The sequence below is a fragment of the Coregonus lavaretus genome (assembly GCF_964263955.1).
Source record: "Coregonus lavaretus genome assembly, contig: SUPER_35_unloc_1, whole genome shotgun sequence".
NCBI lineage: Eukaryota > Metazoa > Chordata > Actinopteri > Salmoniformes > Salmonidae > Coregonus > Coregonus lavaretus.
In genome coordinates this window covers 1,316,717-1,342,005 of record NW_028167181.1, presented here as the reverse complement: position 1 = coordinate 1,342,005, position 25,289 = coordinate 1,316,717, and the positions used below count along the sequence as shown (strand labels likewise).

The 25,289-nt window shown below is 41.4% G+C and overlaps 1 long non-coding RNA gene across 1 annotated transcript; it reads left to right on the top strand.

Annotated features, from left to right (window-relative positions):
- The first annotated feature begins 15,010 nt into the window (after nt 1-15,010).
- Nucleotides 15,011-15,578, top strand: LOC311110005. The gene is made up of 3 exons (XR_014610663.1): nt 15,011-15,143; nt 15,229-15,375; nt 15,493-15,578. It is a non-coding gene; the product is annotated as an uncharacterized lncRNA (long non-coding RNA).
- Nucleotides 15,579-25,289: the final 9,711 nt, after the last annotated feature.

Below are 25,289 nucleotides of genomic sequence, written 5' to 3'. Positions count from 1 at the left end.
TTTTTACCGCTGAATAGACATGAGACAGTACATGTCTTTCTTTTTACCACTGAACAGACATGAGACAGTACATCTCTTTCTTTTTACCACTGACTAGGCATGAGACAGTACATCTCTTTATTTTTACCACTGAATAGACATGAGACAGTACATCTCTTTATTTTTACCACTGAATAGGCATGAGACAGTACATCTCTTTCTTTTTACCGCTGAATAGACATGAGACAGTACATCTCTTTATTTTTACCACTGAATAGGCATGAGACAGTACATCTCTTTCTTTTTACCGCTGAATAGACATGAGACAGTACATCTCTTTCTTTTTACCACTGAATAGACATGAGACAGTACATCTCTTTCTTTTTACCACTGAATAGGCATGAGACAGTACATCTCTTTCTTTTTACCGCTGAATAGACATGAGACAGTACATCTCTTTCTTTTTACCACTGAATAGACATGAGACAGTACATCTCTTTCTTTTTACCACTGAATAGGCATGAGACAGTACATCTCTTTATTTTTACCACTGAATAGGCATGAGACAGTACATCTCTTTATTTTTACCACTGAATAGGCATGAGACAGTACATCTCTTTCTTTTTACCGCTGAATATGCATGAGACAGTACATCTCTTTCTTTTTACCGCTGAATAGACATGAGACAGTACATCTCTTTCTTTTTACCGCTGAATAGACATGAGACAGTACATCTCTTTCTTTTTACCACTGAATAGACATGAGACAGTACATCTCTTTCTTTTTACCGCTGAATAGACATGAGACAGTACATCTCTTTCTTTTTACCGCTGAATAGACATGAGACAGTACATCTCTTTCTTTTTACCACTGAATAGACATGAGACAGTACATCTCTTTCTTTTTACCACTGAATAGACATGAGACAGTACATCTCTTTCTATTTACCGCTGAATAGACATGAGACAGTACATCTTCCTTTACTTTTTCAGATTGTACTACACTCCATGACCTTTAGAGAGCCAGTCACAGTTGGGTGAGTATGTTTCCCTCTTAATGTACAAAGGACTCGTTAAAGCGGTTAAATTAGATAATAATGAAGAGTTCAAATCAAAGTTTATTGGTTGCATACACAGTTTAGCAGATGTTATAGCTGGCGCAGCAAAATGCCTGGGCAACTAGCTTCTAACAGTGCAGCCAAAATATCAAACAAATAATCATCAAAAACGAGAAACAAGAAAGCACAGATGTCAGAATGAATCCAGTTAACAATCCAAATAACACAGTAATCCAAATGTAATCTATGCTTAAGGTGCCTTCAGAAAGTATTTACACCTTTTGCCTTTTTCCACATTTTGTTGTGTTACAGCCTGAGTTTAAAATGGATTAAATTGAGATGTTCTGTCACTGGCTTGCACACAATACCCCATAATGTCAAAGTGGAATTATGTTTTTAGAAATGTTTACAAATTACTAAAAAATGAAAAGCTGAAATGTCTTGAGTTAATAAGAATTCAACCCCTTTTTAATGACAAGCCTAAATAAGTTCAGGAGTACAAATGTGCTTAACAAGTCACATAATAAGTCGCATGGACTCACTCTGTGTGCAATAATCGAGTTTAACATGATTTTTGCATGACTACCTCATTTCTGTACCCCACACATACTGTACAATTATCTGTAAGGTCCATCAGTCGAGCAGTGAATTTTAAACACAGATTCAACCACAAAGACCAGGGAGGTTTTCCAATGCCTCGCAAAGAAGGGCACCTATTGGTAGATGGGTAAAACAAAACATAAAAGCAGACATTGAATATCCCTTTGAGCATGGTGAAGTTATTAATCACCCTAGCGATGGTGTATCATTACAGCCAGTCACTACACTGATACTGGTGTCCTTCCTAAATCAGTTGCCGGAGAGGAAGGAAGCCACTCAGGGATTTCACCATGAGTTTAATGGGTGAGATAGGAAAAAACTGAGGAGGGATCAACAACATTGTAGTTACTCCACAATACTAATCTAATTGACAGAATGAAAAGAAGGAAGCCTGTACGGAATAAAAAATATTCCAAAACATGCATCCTGTTTGCAACAAGGCACTAAAGTAATACTGCAAAAAATATAGCAAAGCAATTCACTTTTGTCCTGAATAGAAAGTGTTATATTTGGGGCAAATCCATTACAACACATTACTAAGTACCACTTTCCATATTTTCGAGCTTAGTGGTGGCGGCATCATGTTATGGGTATGGTTGTCATCGTTAAGGACTGGGGAGATTTCAGGATAAAAAACAAACGGGAGGAATTGACCTTTCAGCAGGACAATAACCTAAAACACAAGGACAAATCTGCACTGGAGTTGCTTACCAAGAAGATAGTGAATGTTCCTGAGTGTCCGAGTTACAGTTTTGACTTAAATCTACTTGAAAATCTATGGCAAGACCTGAAAATGGTTGTCTATCAATAATCAACAACTAATTTGACAGAGCTTTGTCACGATCGTCTGAAGAAGCGGACCAATACGCAGCGCGTGGAGTGAACATGATGACTTTATTTAATAAAGCAACCACAAAAAACAACAAATGACGATAGTGAAGTCCTCTGTAACACTGACAGAAACATGGAACAAAAACCCACAAACCAAGGAGAAACCACACAGTTTAAATATGGCTCCCAATCAGAGATAACGAGCCGAACAGCTGACACTCGTTACCTCCGATTGGGAGTCATATGACTAATCAAACACAATCACCCAACATAGAAATGAACAACTAGAATCCCCAACATAGAAATACACCCAAACAATGAAAATGAACAACCCTGGCTCAATAATCAAAGTCCATGGAGCCAGAGTGTCACAGTACCCCCCCCTAAAGGTGCGCACTCCGGGCGCACCAGCATACAGTCTAGGGGAGGGTCTGGGTGGGCGTCTGTCCATGGTGGCGGCTCTGGCCCAGGTCGTGGTCCCCACCCCACCTTAGTCACTATCCGCTTCCGTAGCCCCCTCCACCTGACCACCCCCCAACTAAACCCCACTGGATTAAGGGGCGGCACCGGACTAAGGGGCAGCACCGGACTAAGGGGCAGCACCGGACTAAGGGACAGTACCTGACTAAGGGGCAGCACCGGCCTGAGGGGCAGCACCGGACTGAATGGCGGATCCTGGCTGGCTGGCTCTGGCGGATCCTGGCTGGACGGCTCTGGCGGATCCTGGCTGGCGGAAGGCTCTGGCTGATCCTGTCTGGCGGAAGGCTCTGGCTGATCCTGTCTGGCGGAAGGCTCTGGCTGATCCTGTCTGGCGGAAGGCTCTGGCTGATCCTGTCTGGCGGAAGGCTCTGGCTGATCCTGTCTGGCGGAAGGCTCTGGCTGATCCTGTCTGGCGGAAGGCTCTGGCTGCTCCTGTCTGGCGGAGAGCTCTAGCGGCTCCGATCTGGCGGACGGCTCTGAAGGCTCATGGCAGACGGGCGGCTTTGCAGGCTCAGTACAGACGGGCAGTTCCTGCGGCGCTTGGCAGACGGACAGTTCAGACGGCGTTGGGCAGACGGGCAGTTCAGACAGCGTTGGGCAGACGGGCAGTTCAGACGGCGTTGGGCAGACGGACAGTTCAGGCCCCGTTGGGCAGACGGCAGACTCTGGCCGTCTGAGGCGCATCGTAGGCCTGGTGCGTGGTGCCGGAACAGGAGGTACCGGGCTGAGGACACGCATCTCAGGGCTAGTGCGGGGAGAAGCAACAGGGCATGCTGGACCCTGGGGACGCACCGTAGGCCTGATGCGTGGTGCCGGAACTGGAGGTACCGGGCTGAGGACACGCATCTCAGGGCTAGTGCGGGGAGAAGCAACAGGGCATGCTGGACCCTGGGGACGCACCGTAGGCCTGATGCGTGGTGCCGGAACTGGAGGTACCGGGCTGAGGACACGCATCTCAGGGCTAGTGCGGGAAGCAGCAACAGGGCATGCTTGGCCCTGGGGACGCACCGTAGGCCTGATGCGTGGTGCCGGAACTGGAGGTACCGGGCTGAGGACACGCATCTCAGGGCTAGTGCGGGGAGAAGCAACAGGGCATGCTGGACCCTGGGAACGCACATAAGGGCTAGTGCGGAGAGCCGGAACAGGGCATGCTGGACCCTGGGGACTCACATTAAGCCTAGTGCGGAGAGCAGCAACAGGACGCACAGAACTCGGGAGACACACAGGAGGCTTGGGGCGTGGTGTAGGCACTGGTGGGAAAGGGCTGGCGACGCGCACCGTATCCCTGGTGCGAGTGGCCGGAACAGGCCGGGCCGGGCTGGCGAAGCGCACCGTATCCCTGGTGCGAGTGGCCGGAACAGGCCGGGCTGGGCTGGCGAAGCGCACCGTATCCCTGGTGCGAGTGGCCGGAACAGGCCGGGCTGGGCTGGCGAAGCGCACCGTATCCCTGGTGCGAGTGGCCGGAACAGGCCGGGCTGGGCTGGCGAAGCGCACCGTATCCCTGGTGCGAGTGGCCGGAACAGGCCGGGCCGGGCTGGCGAAGCGCACCGTATCCTTGGTGCGAGGGGTCGTAACAGGCCGGACCGTACTGGAGGCACACACCACTGGCTCTACCCCGGGAACTGGAACGGGCCGGACCGGACTGGTAATACACCCCAGTACCACTCGCCGTGCCCCTACATCTCCTTTCCCTACTTTGGCCAGTGACCCCCGTAACCTGGTGGCCTCTTGAATTCGCCCCTTCTCTGCCTCCGTTAGCCCCGTCGTCCAAGCCATGTGCCCCCCCCAAAAAACTTTTTGGGGTTGCCTCTCGTCCTTCCAACGATGATGGCCCTGCTGACGCCGTTGCTCCTCTCGCCGTCGCCTCTCCACCGTTTCGCTCCATGGACGGCGATCCATCCCATCCAGGATCTCCTCCCAAGTCCAGGACCCCTTTCCGTCCAAAATCTCCTCCCATGTCCAGGAAGCCTTTGGAGCTGGGTCCTGTTGCCGCTTGACACGCTGCTTGGTCCTTTGATGGTGGGTTTTTCTGTCACGATCGTCTGAAGAAGCGGACCAATACGCAGCGCGTGGAGTGAACATGATGACTTTATTTAATAAAGCAACCACAAAAAACAACAAATGACGATAGTGAAGTCCTCTGTAACACTGACAGAAACATGGAACAAAAACCCACAAACCAAGGAGAAACCACACAGTTTAAATATGGCTCCCAATCAGAGATAACGAGCCGAACAGCTGACACTCGTTACCTCCGATTGGGAGTCATATGACTAATCAAACACAATCACCCAACATAGAAATGAACAACTAGAATCCCCAACATAGAAATACACCCAAACAATGAAAATGAACAACCCTGGCTCAATAATCAAAGTCCATGGAGCCAGAGTGTCACAAGCTTGAAGAATTTTGAAAAGAAAAATGGGAAAATGTTGCACAATCCACATGTGGAAAGCTCTTAGAGACTTACAGTACCCAGAAAGACTCAGGGCTGTAATCGCTGCCAAAGGTGCTTCTACAAAGTATTCACTCAACGGTGTGAATACTTATGTAAATGAGCAATTCCTGTATTTCATTTTCAATACATTTACAAACATTTCTAAAAACATGTTTTCACTTTGTCATTATGGGGTATTGTGTGTAGATGCGTGAGATTATTATTATTTTTCATCAATTCTGAATTCAGGCTGTAACTCAACAAGCACAGGAGATTGGTGGCAGCTTAATTGGGGAGGACAGGCTCTGGCTGGAGCGGAATTGGTGGAATGTTATCAAATACATCAAACACATGGAAACCATGTGTTTGATGCCATTCCATTTGCTCCGTTCCAGCTATTATTATGAGCCGTCCTCCCCTCAGCATCCTCCACTGAAGTCAACGGGTATGAATACTTTCTGAAGGCACTGTATATTATAATGAACTACGTGAAGAAAACAGTATATGAATACACAGTGTGAGAAACAGTATAAAAGAAAAGGTCCAGTGTTTAATGTCTCTATATACATGGGACAGCAACGTTGGCTGTTTGTGTGTGAGTGTATATGTGAGTACAGGAGTCTGCCTGTGTATGAGGTGTGTGTGTGTGTGTGAGCTTGTGTGTGTGTTTTGTGTGAGTGAGTCTATCTTTGTTTCTTACTACAGGAGATGGCTGTTCAACAGTCTGATGGCCTGGAGATAGAAGCTGTTTTTCAGTCTTTGGATCCCAGCTTTGATGCAGCTGTACTGTCTCCGTCTTCTCGATGGTAGCGGGGGTGAACAGACTGTGACTCGGGTGGCTGAGGTCCTTGATGATCTTCATGGCCTTCCTTTGACACAGTGTACTGTAAATCTTCCTGAGGGTTATATTTAAGCAATAAGGCCCGAGGAGGTGTGATATATGACCAATATAATGTACCATGGCTAAGGGCTGTTCTTCTTCACGACACAATGTGGAGTGCCTGGATACAGCCCTTAGCTGTGGTATATTGTCCATATATCACAACCCCCCTGAGATGTCTTATTGCTATTATAAACTGGTTACCAACGTAATTAGAACAGTAAAAATAAAAGTTTTGTCATACCCATTGTATACAGTCTGATACACCACGGCTTTCAGCCAATATGAATTCAGGGCTCAAACCACCCACTTTATAATAAGCACAATACGACATTTCTGAATAATCTACACTCACTTTTTGTACAGAAAAAATCTACTCAGTCTCATGAGTGAAGAGTACCATGAATATGAGATCGCAAAAGCATTTATTATTAAATCACAATTAACTTGTAATCATATAGACGAGTAGCCTGTTGTGGCCTTTCTCCCGTCTCGCCATCCACTGAACTCCATATTACCCTCATCCCTCCATATTACCCTCATCCCTCCATATTACCCTCATCCCTCCATATTACCCTCATCCCCCCATATTACCCTCATCCCTCCATATTACCCTCATCCCTCCATATTACCCTCATCCCTCCATATTACCCTCATCCCTCCATATTACCCTCATCCCTCCATATGACCAACATCCCTCCATATTACCCTCATCCCTCCATATTACCAACATCCCTCCATATTACCCTCATCCCTCCATATTACCAACATCCCTCCATATTACCCTCATCCCCCCATATTACCCTCATCCCTCCATATTACCCTCATCCCTCCATATTACCCTCATCCCTCCATATTAACCTCATCCCTCCATATTACCCTCATCCCTCCATATTACCCTCATCTCTCCATATGACCAACATCCCTCCATATTACCCTCATCCCTCCATATTACCCTCATCCCCCCATATTACCCTCATCCCTCCATATTACCCTGATACACCATATTACCCTCATCCCCATATTACCCTCATCCCCATATTACCCTCATCCCTCCATATTACCCTCATCCCTCCATATTAACCTCATCCCTCCATATTACCCTCATCCCTCCATATTACCCTCATTCCCCATATTACCCTCATCCCTCCATATTACCCTCATCCCCCATATTACCCTCATCCCCCATATTACCCTCATCCCTCCATATTACCCTGATACCCCATATTACCCTCATCCCTCCATATCACCCTCATCCCTCCATATTACCCTCATCCCTCCATGTCACCCTCATCCCCCCATATTACCCTCATCCCTCCATAATACCCTGATACCCCATATTACCCTCATCTCTCCATATGACCAACATCCCTCCATATTACCCTCATCCCTACATATTACCCTGATACCCCATATTACCCTCATCCCTCCATATTACCCTCATCCCTATATATTACCCTCATCCCTCCATATTACCCTGATACCCCATATTACACTCATCCCCCATATTACTCTCATCCCTCCATATTACCCTCATCCCTATATATTACCCTCATCCCTCCATATGACCAACATCCCTCCATATTACCCTGATACTCCATATTACCCTCATCCCTCCATATTACCCTCATCCCTCCATATTACCCTCTTCCCTCCATATTACCCTCTTCCCTCCATATTACCCTCATCCCTTCATATTACCCTCATCCCCCTATATTACCCTCATCCCTCCATATTACCCTCATCCCTCCATATTACCCTCATCCCTCCATATTACCCTCATCCCTCCATATTACCCTCATCCCTCCATATGACCAACATCCCTCCATATTACCCTCATCCCTCCATATTACCAACATCCCTCCATATTACCCTCATCCCTCCAGGTAGCTTAGTGGCTAAGAGCGTTGTGCCAGTAATCGAAAGGTCGCTGGTTCTAATCCCCGAGCCGACTAGGTGAAAAATCTGCCGATGTGCCTTTGAGCAAGGCACTTAACCCTAGTTGCTCATGTAAGTCGCTCTGGATAAGAGCGTCTGCTAAATGACGTAAATGTAAAATGTAAAATGTAAATGTAATATTACCAACATCCCCCCATATTACCCTCATCCCCCCATATTACCCTCATCCCTCCATATTACCCTCATCCCTCTATATTACCCTCACCCCCCCATACTAATCTCATCCCTACATATTACTCTCATCCCTCCATATTACCCTCATCCCTCTATATTACCCTCACCCCCCCATACTAATCTCATCCCTACATATTACTCTCATCCCTCTATATTACCCTCACCCCCCCATATTAACCTCATCCCTACATATTACTCTCATCCCCCCATATTACCCTCATCCCCCCATATTACCCTCATCCCTCCATATTACCCTCATCCCTCCATATTACCCTGATCCCCCATATTATTCTCATCCCCCCTATTACCCTCATCTCATATTACCCTCATCCCACACTGCCACCACTCTGGGCTCCACTGCCCCTATAATAAAAACCCATGACACCATTCCATTTTAGATCCCAGCAACCTTGTCACACAAACCAAAGCTATGGACATACTTCCACTGTCAGATAATACACTGTCTGTGTTTCTTTCAACTCATCCAGGTGCCAATAGACTGACAAGCATATGCGTGAACCACATCTTTTTTACCTCAGTAGTGGTTGTGGCGTTTGATTCAGTGGGCACACTTGTGTCTGTCGTTTGAGTTTAGGACACAAATCAAACGAGACAATGCATGGCGTTCGCGTGGTTATTTAGTAGAGGATTTGATGCATCTGACAGTTGTGCAAATGTGACATCTTTCAAAGAGGTACCAGGCAGGCGAAAACGAGTTTGTCATCCCCATGCAGGGAAAATAGGCTGTCTAAGCAGCAGGCTCTTACCTAGGCAATTTGGACTTATTTTGATGTGTGGGGAAGAATAGGCCAGAACTGAAAGTCAGGATGAACCTCCAATTTACATTGAAAGTAGTCTGTCTAGGTATTGGGGAAAAACACAATACGAGCGACAGTATATTATTAGGGCTGTGTCTGAAATGGCACCCTATTCACTACACAGTGCACTACCTTTGACCTCACTCTGTTGTGAATAAGGTGCCATTGGGCCCTGCCCAAATGTAGTTCACTGCCATTTCAGATGGTCAAAAGTAGTGCACTGTATAGTGAATAGGGTGCCATTTCCGACGCAGACAAGGTCTCTACATAGGAGCTGCTTGTTGAGTGTCAAGGCTGTAAAGGAGATACGATAGGCTAAATGTAGCGTGTTAGCCTCTGAATGGTGTGTGGGCAGGCTCATTAAATGTAAATAGCACTTATCATTAACCTCTGCAATGACACTAACCTCGCTATTCGCTAATTACAATGAATGCTTCAGACCCATGGGTTCACATGCAGCCCGTAGAGGCTGTGTCCCAAATGGCATCCTATTCCCTATATCATGCACTACTTTGCCCAGAGCCTAATGGACCCTGGTCAAAAGTAGGTCACTATCTAGGGAACAGGGTGTCATTTGGGACATACACAGAGGCTACGGATTGGAGCGAGTCCAACAATTAATTAGCTAGAAAATGTTTGCGATTTTTCTTTATTGACTGCATTGTTTAGTGACATAATGTATTGCCCTTTACATGGGATGGAGAGGAGAGGAACAACTAGGGTATGACCTCTACTTGAAAAGTCAGGTCCAACAGAATGTCATACTGCATGTTCGGCCCCAAGGGTACCACTTATCCATTCACAGCTGTGCTACTGCAGTGATACTGTCAGATATTTTTCTGCCATTAAAATCCTTGGGCAAACAGTGTAACACTTATTTATTTATTTTTATACATTTTCGGGGTGGAAAAACGCTTTCAGTGTAAACTGAAATGACTAAAACCAGATATAAATGATGTAGAAAAGATAATGTGCCTATATATTTTTTAATAATATAATATTTGAAAACTAACAATCACCAAAATGAAAGCTAGACAGTCAGGGAGAATTGAAAAATCCCAAAACAATGAATTTAGCAGTATTGATTTTGTTATTATGTTTGAGCAAAAGAACACAGCATTAGCCATGGCAAAATGTATGGAATTGCAGGAAATTAGCTTTAAAGTAACTGTACAGTGAAAACATTCTGAAAACTCATACCCAAAAAATTTTGTTGACTCATCCTATATTCGTATTTGTGACATAAATTGGAGAAAAAAACACTTTAAAAACCCCACCTCAAACATGAATCTCGGCCTCCCGAGTGGCGCATCGGTCTAAGGCACTGCATCACAGTGCTAGAGGTGTCACTACAGACCCGGGATTGATCCCAGGCTGTGCCGCAACCGGGAGACCCATAAGATGGCGCACAATTAGCCCAGCGTCGTCTGGGTTAGGGGAGTGTTTGGCCAGCCAGGATGTGCTTGTCCCATTGCACTCTAGCGACTCCTTGTGGCGGGACAGGCACATGCTGACTTCAGTCACCAGTTGTATGGAGTTTCCTCCGACACGTTGGTGTGGCTGGTTTCTGGGTTAAGCAAGCAGTGTGGCTTGGCAGGGAGATGTTTCAGAGGACGCACCAATGGGACAAGACTATAACTACCAATTGGGGAGAAAAAGAGGTAAAGAAATATTATAAAACAAATATATTTATCTCTAACAGGCTGTTATTTTTTTTTTGCTATTTCCTCAAAGAGTATGATGTCATACTCCTGAGGAGAATAAAATGGCCTATCAGCCATCTAGAGGAGGATGAGCTGGCCAATCAGCGGTCTACTCTCATTAATATTTTTTATGAACGGTAAACACCCACACTATTCTGTCTTCACTTCCAACACAGAAAATCTTCTTTTTAACATACTTAATTAAATGTTTTTGTAAGGATAACTATTTCACTCATATTGTAAGTAATTATAGGTAATATTTTATAAAATCTGGAAACATTGTACAGTTACTTTAAAACTGCAAAATGTTCTCTCAGCTCCATGGCAGAATATGTAGAATTGCAGAAAATTAGCTTTAAAATGGCAACATTTTCTCTCAGCTCCATGGAGAAATGTGTAGAATTGCAGGAAATTGGCTTAAAAATGCAAAAAGTTCTACATACTGCCAAGATTTTATCTCAAATTCAGCCGCACTTACGGGCCGACCTCGTCCATTACCACACCCCCATCACGCCTCTTGCCACGCCCACCACTTAAGCCCCTTTTTGATCCAGAAAAAACCCTGACTGTATCTTGTTCACCCTCACAGACAAAACAACAGCCACACAGGCCTTCTTCACTCTCAATGCTCTGTATGACTTCACAACAAAACCTGTTGTCAGTGGACATATCAAAGACAATTGTTTATCCTAGATGTAATCAATAGTTCACTGCAGAGCCATTATTTTAAACATATGGCTTTGGTTAACTGTGTTCACTTCCATTTATTGACAGTTGTTGACAGTTGTATAGTTCTGTAGAAGTATGTAGAAGTTTACAGTCTGTACGCTGTTTACTCCCATCTTTCATTCATAATGAATCAAATTTGTATCAAATTAGTTATATAAAGCTGAAGAAACCAGCAGATGGTATTCTGATAGGTGATTATTTCCTCATACATCAGTCCTCTGAACACACCTGGGGCGCGTTCAGCTAAGGCTGACACAATTACCGTATAACCGTGTAACTGACGGTAATGGATGAAGACCATCATGAAAATAAAATAACCTTCATAACTGTTTGTGTGGAACGAACAGCTGACTGAAGAAAAGGACGGCCGTGCATTTGTGCGGTTGAGTCCGTATCGGCCGTAACGTGGACATTTAACAATGTGATGAAACTTTGCTCCTCCTTGCTGAAACAAGCAAACTAGTCTTCGGTTCCTAGGTAAAACATTCTCTAAGACCTAAACCTCAACTGGAGTTGTGCATAAAGGGTGTGGTGGCCATTGAGCAAGTTGAGGAAGCTAAACTCCTAGGTATAACATTGAATGATCAATTATCATGGTCAAGTCATATTGACATAGTTGATTTGAAAATAGGGAGGGGTATGTCTTTTATAAAAACATGTTCTGCGTTTCTAACACAAAAATCAGCTGTACTAGTTGTTCAGGCTCTGGTCTTGTCCCATCTTGATTACTGTCCTGTAATATGGTCAAGTGCAGCAAAGAAAGACCTAGAAAAGCAGCACGCCTTGCCCTTAACTGCACATTACGGTGGCTGCGGTCATTTGGCAGGCCAATTACAGACATCAATGATTTTCACAGCCCTACGTTCAGCAGGACGCAAAGTATGGGAACATTCAGATAGATATACAGTACCAGTTAAAAGTTTGGACACACCTACTCATTCAAGGGTTTTTCTTTAGTTTTACTATTTTTTACATTGTAGAATAATAGTGAAGACATCAAAACTATGAAATAACACATATGGAATCATGTAGTAACCAAAAAAGTGTTAAACAAATGAAAATATATTTTATATTTGAGATTCTTCAAATAGCCACCCTTTGCCTTGAAGACAGCTTTGCACACTCTTGGCATTCTCTCAATCAGCTTCACCTGGAATGCTTTTGCAACAGTCTTGAAGGAGTTCCCACATATGCTGAGCTTTTCCTTCACTCTGCGGTCCGACTCATCCCAAACCATCTCAATTGGGTTGAGGTCGGGGGATTGTGGAGGCCAGGTCATCTGATGCAGCACTCCATCACTCTCCTTCTTGTTAAAATAGCCCTTACACAGCCTGGAGGTGTGTTGGGTCATTGTCCTGTTGAAAAACAAATGATAGTCCCACACAGCAAAAATTGGAGTGTTGAAATTTCAGGGTTAAACATTTCCGAGTTGATTTTCACTCCCAGAGTGTAATTTTAACACATTCTGATTTAAATGGTGTTCAGCGTTGGAGTTATTTGACAGAGTTGATCCGGTCAGTGTTAACCCAACTCCGCAGAGATGTAATTAAGCTCCGCCCATGCATTTCACTTCTTCGGTTGGAGACAGAGGAGACAAGTCGGCGCCATTTTCTCCCTCCCATGCAGTACTACACGGTAAGTGCAATTAACTCAAACTTACTGAAACAATTTTAAATTGATGCTGAGAATTTCAGTATGAACAATGAAACATCTACAGAGAATATATGCCTAACAAAACCGTGTTTGTTGCCAGGACTGAGCAGCAAATTTGTCCTGGTGATTAGCTAGCTAGAAGTGTATGGTAAGCTAGCTAATAGTTTGTTACTTAAACCGTCTCCAACTTTATCAATGATGATTTAATAAAGGAAAAACAAAGCGTTATGTTTGTTTACTGTATAAAATCTTGTTTGAGGCTGGAGCTAACGTATTTTTTCCCCCCTTCACTTTGAACATCAAAGGGGCCGCAAAAAACATGTCCCAGCATGCAGACGGTGTTTCACGTGTTTAGTTGTCTGTGTGACCAGCGTACCACTGTATTTGGTGACCCATCAGATTCTATGACCTGCAGTGTTGAAAAAAGTACTCAGATCATTTACTTAAGTAAAAGTATATAAGTATTACCAGTTAATTGTACTGAAATTACTAAGTTAAAGCTAAAGTACAAAATTAGCAGAAAATCGGGCTGTGACTAATATATTAAACATTTATTAAACATTTAAGTGCATCATTAAATACTGATGAGTCAATGCATAAGCAGCATTTTAATATCTCAGTCACAGCGCGATTTTCTGAAAATTAGTACTTTTTCCAACAGTGCAGGTCACAGAATCTGATGGGTCACCAAAAATGGTGTAACACTGTCGACTTAGCTTTAATCTTTACCGTTCTTCCTTTAAATGTTAATTTACTTTGTCAAACTTCCTTGCATGTCTCAGTCAAAATGCTGGTCCAAGTGAAGTACAGCCAACAGCAGAAATATGTGAAGCTGGATGAGGATGAAGGATGGTTTGACTTTATGCAATTCCATGAAAACGGTTAGCATGGCTTAGGAAAAAGGTTTTAAACCACACCCATGTTCTTTTAAAAGCTCATTGTGCAAGCTCCTTAATGTTGTCGATTCTGATTTCTTTACATGCCTTTATCAGACTCTTTTATATGGTAAATTGGGTTAAATTGCTAATCATTTTCAGTTCTGTAATGTGTGCTTCATAGAGTGTAAAGTATTAATATACACCAAAACAGTCAATAAAAAAAGCCAATCATCCATTTTTAAATTTGGACTTAAGAGGGAATGGGTTATGTGAGGGAAAATGCTCTAGGTCTATTTAAGGATTATACAGTGGTGGATGTATGTATTTAACGTGAACAGTTATTGGCTGTGAGGCAAGAAACAGTTTGACCTTACTATCTTTTCCAGTCATCAAGAGATTTTGCCTGCCACCTGATGCAAAAGTTATATACAAGGATGCAACAGGGACAGAAGTTGATGCCGAAATATTCAGCGACCTCATTGGACAAGGCAATGTGGTGCTGACAGTATTCTCAGATCAGGGTGAGATATCAAGGCAGGTATAATAAAGCACTTTACACCTTACATAATATAATTATTTGCATTTTTTCTATTCCTTTAGAATTCTCTGATTTCTCCTTGTCTTCTTCTTCTGAGACGTCTGACTCAAGCTTCAGCTCAAGTGCATCAACTATAATCCTAGATGATGTCCCTAGCAAGAGACAAAGAGTTGAGGATACACGTGATGCTGTGTCTACTGAACAGGTTTCTTAATGCTTTCACATTTTTCTCTAGAAAAGCTATTTATCACCATGTTTTGTATTCTAATGTTTTGGTTTTTTATTAGTTGATTGAAGCTGTGCTAAGAGGCAAGTCTGGGGGTGAAGAAGTACTACAGGAGTACCAAACAACAGAAACCCTAACAGATGCTGCAAGAAGAAAAATGGTTAACATCCTGGTGGCTCACATGATTGACAATCATGGGTATGTTTGTTTCACATTGTTTTTATTTGTGCCAAATAACTGCATGGCCATTGCATAAATGTACTAATTTAATATCTCCTCTCAGGCACCACCCCACTAAAGCAATCAGAGAAGACTATGCACGTGGGATAGTGATGTTGTTCCCTTCCCTCAAGGATCCATACTCCAAGAAGGGCTATGTAATAGGCATTATTATTGTTAACTCTTTCATGTCATGTTGTGACACAAAACTGTGTGGACGACATTGATATTTGAATTCCGTGAGATTTCTCATGAGCCTGGTATGACAACGCATTTCTTTTCTTTTTTTCATTTCAGGAACACTTCTATAATGCTGCAAGCAGCACAGGATACATTTCTTGGCGTCTGAAAACAGTCCAGAGGAAGATTCGTCGAGGATCTGCACTGCCACCAAATAGCCCAATTGACTTTTCTCCAGGGGGCCCAAATTTCCAAAGCAATGTTAATGTTGAAAGGCAGCTTGATGGTGATGCTTGCCAAGAAGCCATGTCTTTGCTCAACCGTACCACAGACAATTCCCTGATTTTCCAGAAGATGAGAGAGACCTTTCAGCACAGTCAGAAGCTCGTTAATGACCCAGGCAGAAGTGTTCATATCCTCTCCAGCTTCCCAAGATTCCTGGATACAAAAGGATTGGTAAGTTTGGGATGAGATGTTTAGAATGGCTTGACATTTGAAAGTATTTCCTGAAGTAGTAGAAGTAGTAGTAGTAGTAGTTTAATATCTTATTTCTTAAAGGTGGACCAAGACTTCACTCTCCTATTTGATGACGACACATCCTCCAGGCTTCTTCAGAAATGGGATTTGTTCTTCAAGCCAAATGTCATAAAAGAGGCTAAGCGGCTCACCTCAACACCAGAGTTGCGTCGCTTGGTGCAGTCAGCAGAAAGTCCCCCAGGAAGTGATCTTGATGAGGCAACAAGTGAGTTGTTTTAATTTTTTAAATTTTAATACATTTGCTATAATTGCAGTTAAACTATAACTGCAATAATATTTCATTTGTTTATTCTGTGTATCTCTGAACGTTGATCTGATTTTTGGGATAAATGTGACTAATAGATGGATGACGGTTTAAAACGTTCTCATAATGCCTCCCTGTTCTCATTCAAACTTGAAACGTATTACATTTGAAGAGTTTTCAGTTAATTCTTGTGACTCTTTGTCCTCAGCCTACGACCAAGAAATGGCTTCCCTGTTGTAGCTGTTACATTCCACCACCTCCAGGGGGACTGAAGTCTCCAAATATTAGTGCATGTGATGCAGTTGAGAGACTTGTTGTCTTTCATAAGGTAATTATATTATTAAGGTGATTATAATAATTTGTCACGTCACCTTCTTAGCCACATATGTAAATGAGGGTTGTTAAAAAGTGGATGGAATTTTAATTAAGTCTTCATTCCCATCTTGCACTAGCCAATGAAAAGATGTTTGAATAATCACTTCTATAATGTAGTTTTCTCTGTGGCTGCACATTATTCTTGTGTCTAATTTTCAGTTTTCTGATCTCAACCCTAGTCATGCTGTAGTTTGGAGGAGCATCTCCGCAACCAGCAGGGTCGGCAGCCGTACCTCCTCGCTGTTGGGCGTCAGAAGAGCAAGACTGAGAGCTTCTACATCACAATGGATAAGCGTCTCATCCCATGCAAGGCAAACCGCTCCCTCGGGGCATGTGATGAACTTTTCAAAGCACATTTTGTGTTTAATTTGTCTTACGATGTGGCACTTGTGAATTTTTACACATTCCTGCAGACAACAGTGTATAACATTGATGTGAGGAAAATGAAGGAGTCACCCCCCAGAGTTAAAGACTTGAGAGCGAGACTGCTTAACCAGCCAGTAGCACTCTCACCCTGTGAGTAAGAAGCTATAACAATGTTGACCTGTTTCATGTGTCAGAAATATTATCCCAGCAGTCAACAGTTGATTTCACATTTAAGAGTTGAACATGGTTACTATCCTGGACCCAAGTTCAAATTGTTTTGTTCTCAGCAAGGCTGTAGGCATCAGTTCCTAACATATACAGGTTTTCGGAAGCACCTTAATAGTGTTCATAGTAATGTTCAGCAAATTGCTCAAACTTCAACTGTTGCATGTTCATCTAGTGAGCCAGTTGCAACTTCATCTCAGGCACATGCTTTGGAGGACACATTTAATCCACAAAATCAATGTAGCTCTTCCAGTGTTTAGGGACTTACTAAAGATCCAACTAAAGAAATGTGTGCATCCATCGTGGCCAAATTACAGGGGAGTGGGATTTCCAACAGTTTGGTATCCTCAATTGTAGGAGATTTGGAAGAACTAACAAGTGAGATTCGCTCACAAGCAAAGCATACAGCTATTTATGCTTTACCTATAACTGACCCCAACATACAGTATCTGTGATAAATGAATATTTTGAAGATTATGAAAACCCGTTCACAAATCTAAATACAGAATGGAAACGAAATAAATACTTCCACCAAAAATGGTGAGTTGTCGAGCCAGTAGAAATAACACTGGGAGTGAGATATGACAACAGGCGAAATCAGAAATCCGGTACTTATGATCAAGTACCTGTGAAGGATACTTTTACATATGTGCCGATTTTAGAAACATTGAAGTTCATGTGCAGAAATCCAGACATTTGTGTTTTGCTAAAGAAAGAGTGTAGATCAGAGCCTGACACTTATACTGACTTTTTTTATGTAAGTTATTTTAAAACCCACCCTTTGTTTACAGCAAATAGACATGCATTACAAATCCAACTATACTATGATGATTTTGAAACAGCCAATCCCCTTGGCTCCAAACTTGGAATTCACAAAATTGGCTCTCTTTATTTTGTTGTAAGAAACTTTCCCCCAAAATGTAATTCGGTTTTGATGAACATTCATTTGGTAACACTTTTTCACACACAAGATCTGCACAAGTATGGTTTTGATGTTATACTAGAACCGTTGATAAATGATTTGAAAAAGCTAGAAAGCCAAGGGCAAAGTCTTCCATTTTCAGATGAGCAGGTATATGGTACAATCTGTCAGATCACTGGAGATAATCTAGGGATGCACACAATTCTTGGTTTTAATGAGTCATTCAGTAGCCGTCATTTCTGTCGCCTTTGTTTGATTGAGAAGAATGATTGTCAAACGGTATACAGTGAGGATGATCCTAAGGTGATCCTTCGTGGAAAAGATATGTTTGAAATGCATTGCCAGTCTCTCCAGGAAAACCCACAATTGAAGTCACTTTATGGTTTGAAAAAAAGATTGAAGTATTTCCATGTTTGTAATAACTATTCATTTGATATCATGCATGATCTTCTTGAGGGTGTGGTTCAGTATGAGGTCAAATTGCTTTTTGGATATCTCACACAACACTTTATGTCAGAACAGGACTTGCTTTCCAGGATTTATGGTTTTGATTATGGATTTTTAGAACGAAAAAATCGTCCTACAAAGATTATTTTGGAGAGTGTTGGCAATGGCATTGGTTTGAATTCTATTCAGACATTGTGTCTTGTGAAAAACATCCCACTGTTGTTTGGTGACATTATTCCTGCAGGAAACAAAAACTGGAATTTGTTACTGTTGTTACTTCAAATAATGAACATAGTTTTTTCACCTTCTCTCACTCTAGGTATGACAATATATTTAAAGCATTTGATTGTTGACCACCACAAACTATTTAAGCACTTGTATCCACATAGAAACTTGATACCTAAGCATAATTGTATGATCCATTACCCATCTTCTATAAGGAAAATTGGCCCCTTATTATATACGTGGTGTATGAGGTTTGAGGCCAAACACAAGCTGTTTAAAGATTGTTTTAAAAATTTCAAAAACATAACCAAATCGCTTGCTAAAAAGCATCAGATGGCCATTGCTTATCACTGGGAAACCTTCACCCTCAAACAAAATGAATATGGGCCAATTAAATATTTTCTCTTCAGAGATAAGAATGTCGTCAACAATGAAATGCTTGAAACGATCTTGTCAAAAGATGTTTTCTCAACTAGTTGGGTTAAAGTTGATGGTGTAGAGTATAAAGCTGGACTAGTTATTTGCAGTGCAATGGAAGAAGACATGCCAGTCTTTTGTCAAATAAGTGATGTACTTTTGGTTGAAGATCACTTTTTTTTTTTGACAAACAAGCTATTTACAGAGAATTTTGATGACCATTGTAGTATCTGAGGAATTATGACTTTGCTAACGTTTTCAAATGGAACCTGAGAGGAGGTTTATTCAGCTTAGAGGGAGCATCTGGGGAGTAGTTTTAGGGGGACACCCCATAGAACAGAGGAAGTCTGTTGTGTGGAGACAGGGGATTGGTTGGTAGGAAGAACCACCCATATCAGATTACATAGGATATATACCACAGTTAAGACAAAGGAAGACAGAATAATCATATTTGAGATGGGGCGATTATTCTCCAGATATCTGCAGGTATCTGTAAATCGACGCTGTAACCCTTTGTTATGAATAAACCTTTATGATGAAAATACAGCGTCAGCGGTTCTCCTTGGTCACACAGCATAATTAGCAACGTTTTCTCGACACAACAAAATGGCGATGAGGTATTTGGACGAATTGCGTTTTTCTCAGCGTTCCATTCATGGGCGCCGAGCTGACTTTCGCTCCGGAGTCCGGCAGATAAGGGTGAGTTTTGTCACCACTTTGGGCTCTGGTTAGTTCGTGTGTCTGTGTGCGTTGAATGAATGCACCGTTAAGAACTTGCGTGTGTGCGTTGTTGGTTATATGCTGTGGGATAGGAGTCCGTTCTAAATTTGTTTGCTCTGGTAAACAACGCAAAAAGGGGGGAGTGTCTATAACTATTGAAGAATAGATTGAAAGGAATAAGGCCAAGGTAAATGTGTACAACTTAGAACCATTGCTAATCTATGGAAAGCCCTCGTAAGGAGGCGATCATTATGATGGGCCAAAAATCCTAAAAACACATTAGGTGTATTTAGGTGAGTCCAGGGGACTTGAGGCTGTGGTATATATATTCGGTTGTAAGTTACCTCTCAGCATGTGGTTGACGAATCATATGTTTGATGTGACCGCTCATTGGATGTCCGCGGACCTCGTGGCAGCCTAAATTTAGAGACAAAGGAATTATACGGCGCAATGGAGGTAACATGCTACATGATACATGATACATGCTACATGCTACCTTAGGGGTCCATAGGAATGGATTGAGCCTCTTAAATTGTGTATAGAATAGTGTAGGATTTGTGTCCTATGGTTTGTGAGCTCTGTTAAGTGTTATTGTTTGTCTATGAGGGGTAAAAGAGAGGAAGTACAGCGGGAGTGTTAACTTTATGTTGTCTGGCTTGGAGAGAGCTGGGAGAGAGCTCCATCCACTGTGAACTCGTATTGATGTATGAACTACGCATGCGCGTGATTTTATGACTTTAGAGTTACGTAGGAGTAAATATGCCACTCCCCTGCCTACACTGAGCTGCGGGGAGACGCAGACGAACAAAGAGAGAGAAGATTTAGTGACTAATAGTGTATTCTGGTTGTTAAATCGGCTGTTGTTTGAAGATTAAACTGTTTTCTTAAGACCTATCGAATTGATAAACTAGAGATATGTTGACGGATTAAAAATAAAATAATTAAATAAATAAAATAAAATGTTATTGAGCTATTTATACTATTCCTGAGTTAATTCTTAGCGCGAATGTGACTAGAGAAATATTGAATGGTTGAAATAACTCAGTGTGTGCATAAAATACTAAATTATTGTCTGTTTCTTTGTTATTCTGTCATATGAGAGACGATAAGAGGAAGGAGGAGAGAGAGAGAGAGCGGAAGTGCTGACGTGTATATCATGCGACAGGGTGTGATGCGACAGAGTCTGCTGCAACAGGATCGAGTCAAAACTAAGGCCAGTACTGTTCTATTTACAAAACGTACCTTCCCATACAGGATATTTTGTGTGCCTAGCATAATTGATGTTATGACAATTTGACAGGGACTTGGCAACAGACTGATCAATTGATGTAATTGCATTTTTGAGTTTTTGTGCATGAGTGTGTTTGATTAGAGTTGAGTGGGGGAATCGACTACTGACATTATTCTGTACAATTAAGGTAATTGGGTGCTTATTAAGCAATGGGGTTTGTGAGTACTGTAATGTTGTAGGATTAGAGGTCTTTATTTTTTGGATTGCTCTGAAGTTTACTACTTTCATTTAATTTCCTGATTGGATGTGGTAAGATTGCCACTAATCAATAATTTGGTAAAATAAAATAAAATGAATAAATAAATAAATTGATGAATAAATAAATGGATTAATTAATTAATTTGGGGAGAAAAAAAATGGGAGGAAGCCATAAGCTATATAGTCTAAAATAAAAATAATTCACAATAAAGGAATATTAAAAAAAAATAGTTGTTACAATGGGGAAAAAGGACATCAGAACTATGAAAGTAATTACACCTGTTGATATAGTTGAAAATAGTAAACCTTGCAATACCATTAACTAAAGGTTATCTGGAAAAGGGAATAAAAGTTGGCCTGACATTGAACAACCATGGCCAGTGGAAGGGATTTTAACCCTGACGTCATCAACATGCTGAAAGTGATTGAATAATAGAGAGAGGAAAAGCAGAAACGACCATAAAGATGAATCCAAAACTCCAGAAGTAAGAAAAAACCGAGATGTCTGGAAACTAAGGGTGGAATGAGGTTCAGGAAGATGGAACTTGAAGATGAAGATGAAGAAGAAGATGATGATGATGATCAGAGTGATTGAGAAGAGATCATGGGTGGATATGACCCTGTGATCAGACGGAGGTTGGCCAGAGCGGAAAGAAGGGGTGATGGATGTTTGAAGAAGAAGAATACAAGATATTCCAGTTCTGATGAAAGTAAAGATGGAGACAGCGATGAAGATTTGGAGATTAAAGGTGCTTCATATTCAAGAGGATTTTATTCTACAATGATTAGCAAAGAAGAAATAGAAAGAGATATAGACTGATGCGTATTATGCCTGGATAAGAGGAATAATTTAGAAGAGACAAAGAGAACTGGAAGAACAACTCAAGAAGCTGAAGATACAGAAGAGAAGAGGAAAAAACTGCTGAGAAAAGGATCCCAAGAATTGGAGAAGCATACATTGAGGAAAGGAAAGAGAGCACAAGTAAGAAGATGATGGAAGATGATATTTCGAGGACAGAGCCTAGAATATAAGCCTTTGAAGAATACCGATATGTCAACAACTAGAAAGAACAGGACCAAGAAACTCTCAGAAAACTTGATGAAATACAACTCGGGGAGAAGAAGAAGGAGAAGAAAAGCTTTGGTTATGAAGAATCAGTGTGCACCAAATCAACAATCACTGCCACAGCTTCAACTGAACAAGGTCAAATGCAATTGTACCAGCCACAACTAGTGGTACAAGTTGTTTCATATCCATAGATAGTTTCTGGACAGACACAGAATTGGAGAGGAAGAGGACGAGAAGGCTTAGAAAGAGGAAGAGGAAGATTTAAGCCATACTTTCAGCAATCTTAAGAAGTGTGTTATGATTGTGGACAGGTTGGTAACTTTGCTGTAAGTGCAATGGGCCAAAAGGAAACATCAGAGGGAATTTCAGAGGAAGATACAGGAGCAAGTGAAGATCATCTGGAGGACAGGTGAACCCTTATAGGGGCAAGGAGCAAGGATTCTAGGGGTGCCTAGAAGATCCGAAAGGGGGGTGTCAGCTGGTAGCACCAGTTAGGAAAAAGATCCAACAATTGAAGTGAAAATAAACAAAGGACTATGGGAAGTGATAGCGGATAGTGGAACAGCATTTGTCTTCAGCATTCTGGATTGGAAATCTCAGTGAAGATTTTTTAAAGAAGGCTAAGGTTAGGAGAAAGATTACAAAAGAGTATGGTTTTTGGGAATCATATTTGCTTGAAAAGGTTGATTATATCATAGGAAGGAGGGCAATCTGTCTGAAAAATAATGTTTACAGGGGGTGACTGTTATTCTTGGTTACATTCCTACACCAAGAGGTGAATAAGATGTCAAACTAGGCTAAAAGATGCTCAATCGTTTGCCAAGTCTGTGTGTAAAGAAGTCATAAGCAGGTGGGGATTACCCGATCACATATTCTAAAATTAGTGGTAAAGGATTTTGTGGATAAATCAGTGAAATGGTTTTTCTAAAATTAGTGGGAAAGGAATTTGTGGATAAATCAGTGAAATAGTTTTTGAAAAATTTTGGAGAAAAGTCAGATTAAAAAAGTTAAGAAAACTAGGGTTGAAGGAACTCTAGGACAGTCAGCTAAGCTTCAATGTTAGTAGTAAGAGAGAGAGAACAGTGGTGAAGGAAAATTTAGAGTTCAGTGGGAAGATAGATATGGTAGGAGTTTAGATCTGTTAGGAGCAGATACATTGAGAAAGTATGCGTTGCTGAATGATAAGAGAAGATTGAGGGTGATTGTAGTATCTATATTTACAATTCCCAGCAGGAAGATCAAGGTGATTATAAGTATCTTTTTTTATAATCAACAGTTTGAAAGTGAGGGATTAGAGTTGGGACTGAGAGTTAATGTAGTGACACTAGTGGTGATAGATGGAAATACAAGTAAAGAGTTCAAAGCTTTGGGGAAAATAGATTAAACAACAACAATGACATCAACACTTCAGACTATTATAACAATAGTGAGAAGCAATTTAACTCTTTCAACATTGACAGTTATTAAAACTATAAATATATCACATTTGATTACAAGGGAGCCAATCGCTCCAGCACCAATTTTAGAGGAAAAGACTGTCATTAGGGTTAGGATGGGTGGTACAGCTCATCTTCCTTGTAGATGTGAGAGAAGGAATGTGTAGAGGTGAGATTCCTCCCATATGGAGAGATAATTATGGAGAAGAAGTGTTGTTATGAAGACCAGAAGTAGAAGCTGTTTCACCTAGTGAAAGGAAGTATGTTTTGTAGAATGATATGAAGTGAAAGAGGGTTATGAGTGATTGCTAACTTATTTTGAGTAATGTTAGAGGGAGAATACTATCATGGAGGTACAGGATGAGTTATTTGATTTTAATGAAAGACGAGAAGATATATCTGATCAATACAGTTCGTTAGGAAAGAGAGAAACTAAATGGAAGGCACATGGATTTGATTCTTCTGTTTGGAAATTAAAGATGGATGGGCAGGTAGGAATCTTTGGTTCCAACAGTTAACTAATTCTGTAAGATCAGTGAGGAATATTGAGGGTAAATGTCTGTTGAGAATTTCAGCATAAAGAAAAGGGGGTGGAATCTTAGAAGGTAGCGAAACCTTTATCAAGTATGTGTAAATCTTATGTTTTATAAGGGATGTTGTATTAGCAGCAATCATTAAGAGAGAAAATAATGTAGTTGTGGAAACATTTGTTTAGGTATAGGTCTAAGTGTTATTGGTTAAATGAAATACCCTATGTGAATTTGTTAGATAGGAAGGAAAATCAGTTAATAGCGCTTTATGAAGCATTGGAGGTGAAACCAGTGAGGGCTAAAAGCTGTTTTTGTTCTAATAAAACATATGATGGAAAGGGATGTTTAAGGGAATATCAGATGGTGATGATTATATGATGACTTTGGGGTAAGCAGGAACATAAGGTTAGTAATGAGAAATATAATGTAACTTTTGAGGTTTCATTTAGTAAGGAGAGAAGTTTTGAATGATAATGTGACTATTGGGGGATTTTGGAGAAACATCTGGGGTTTGTGGTGATAAAGCGTATATATTCTTACCCTATGGATGGATAGGATGTTGTTACATGTTGAAGTTGAAGCTTCCATATGAGGTTTTTAAAATTAAAAGAGGGGAAGCTCGGGGAAAGAGATAAATCTGATTATGAAAGAGAGAAGTTTCATAGTCTGGGAAGCCTATCATTGGAGGATAAGTCTAAGAGAGAAGTGGGGATTTTTCCATGGTATGGTGTAACATTTTGAGAAGATCATATAGATAATATTACCTATAATTTGAAGGGTTTTGCAAATGAAACGATAAGAGGATTTAACCTTCTGTGAAGACTCAAAGGAGTATTGATAGATAGATATCAATTTTGAATATCCGATAATTTTTCAGAGGTTTAAATATTAGTGTGATTTTAGTATTTTGTTATGAATCAAAGGGGGGAAATAGAATGTGATT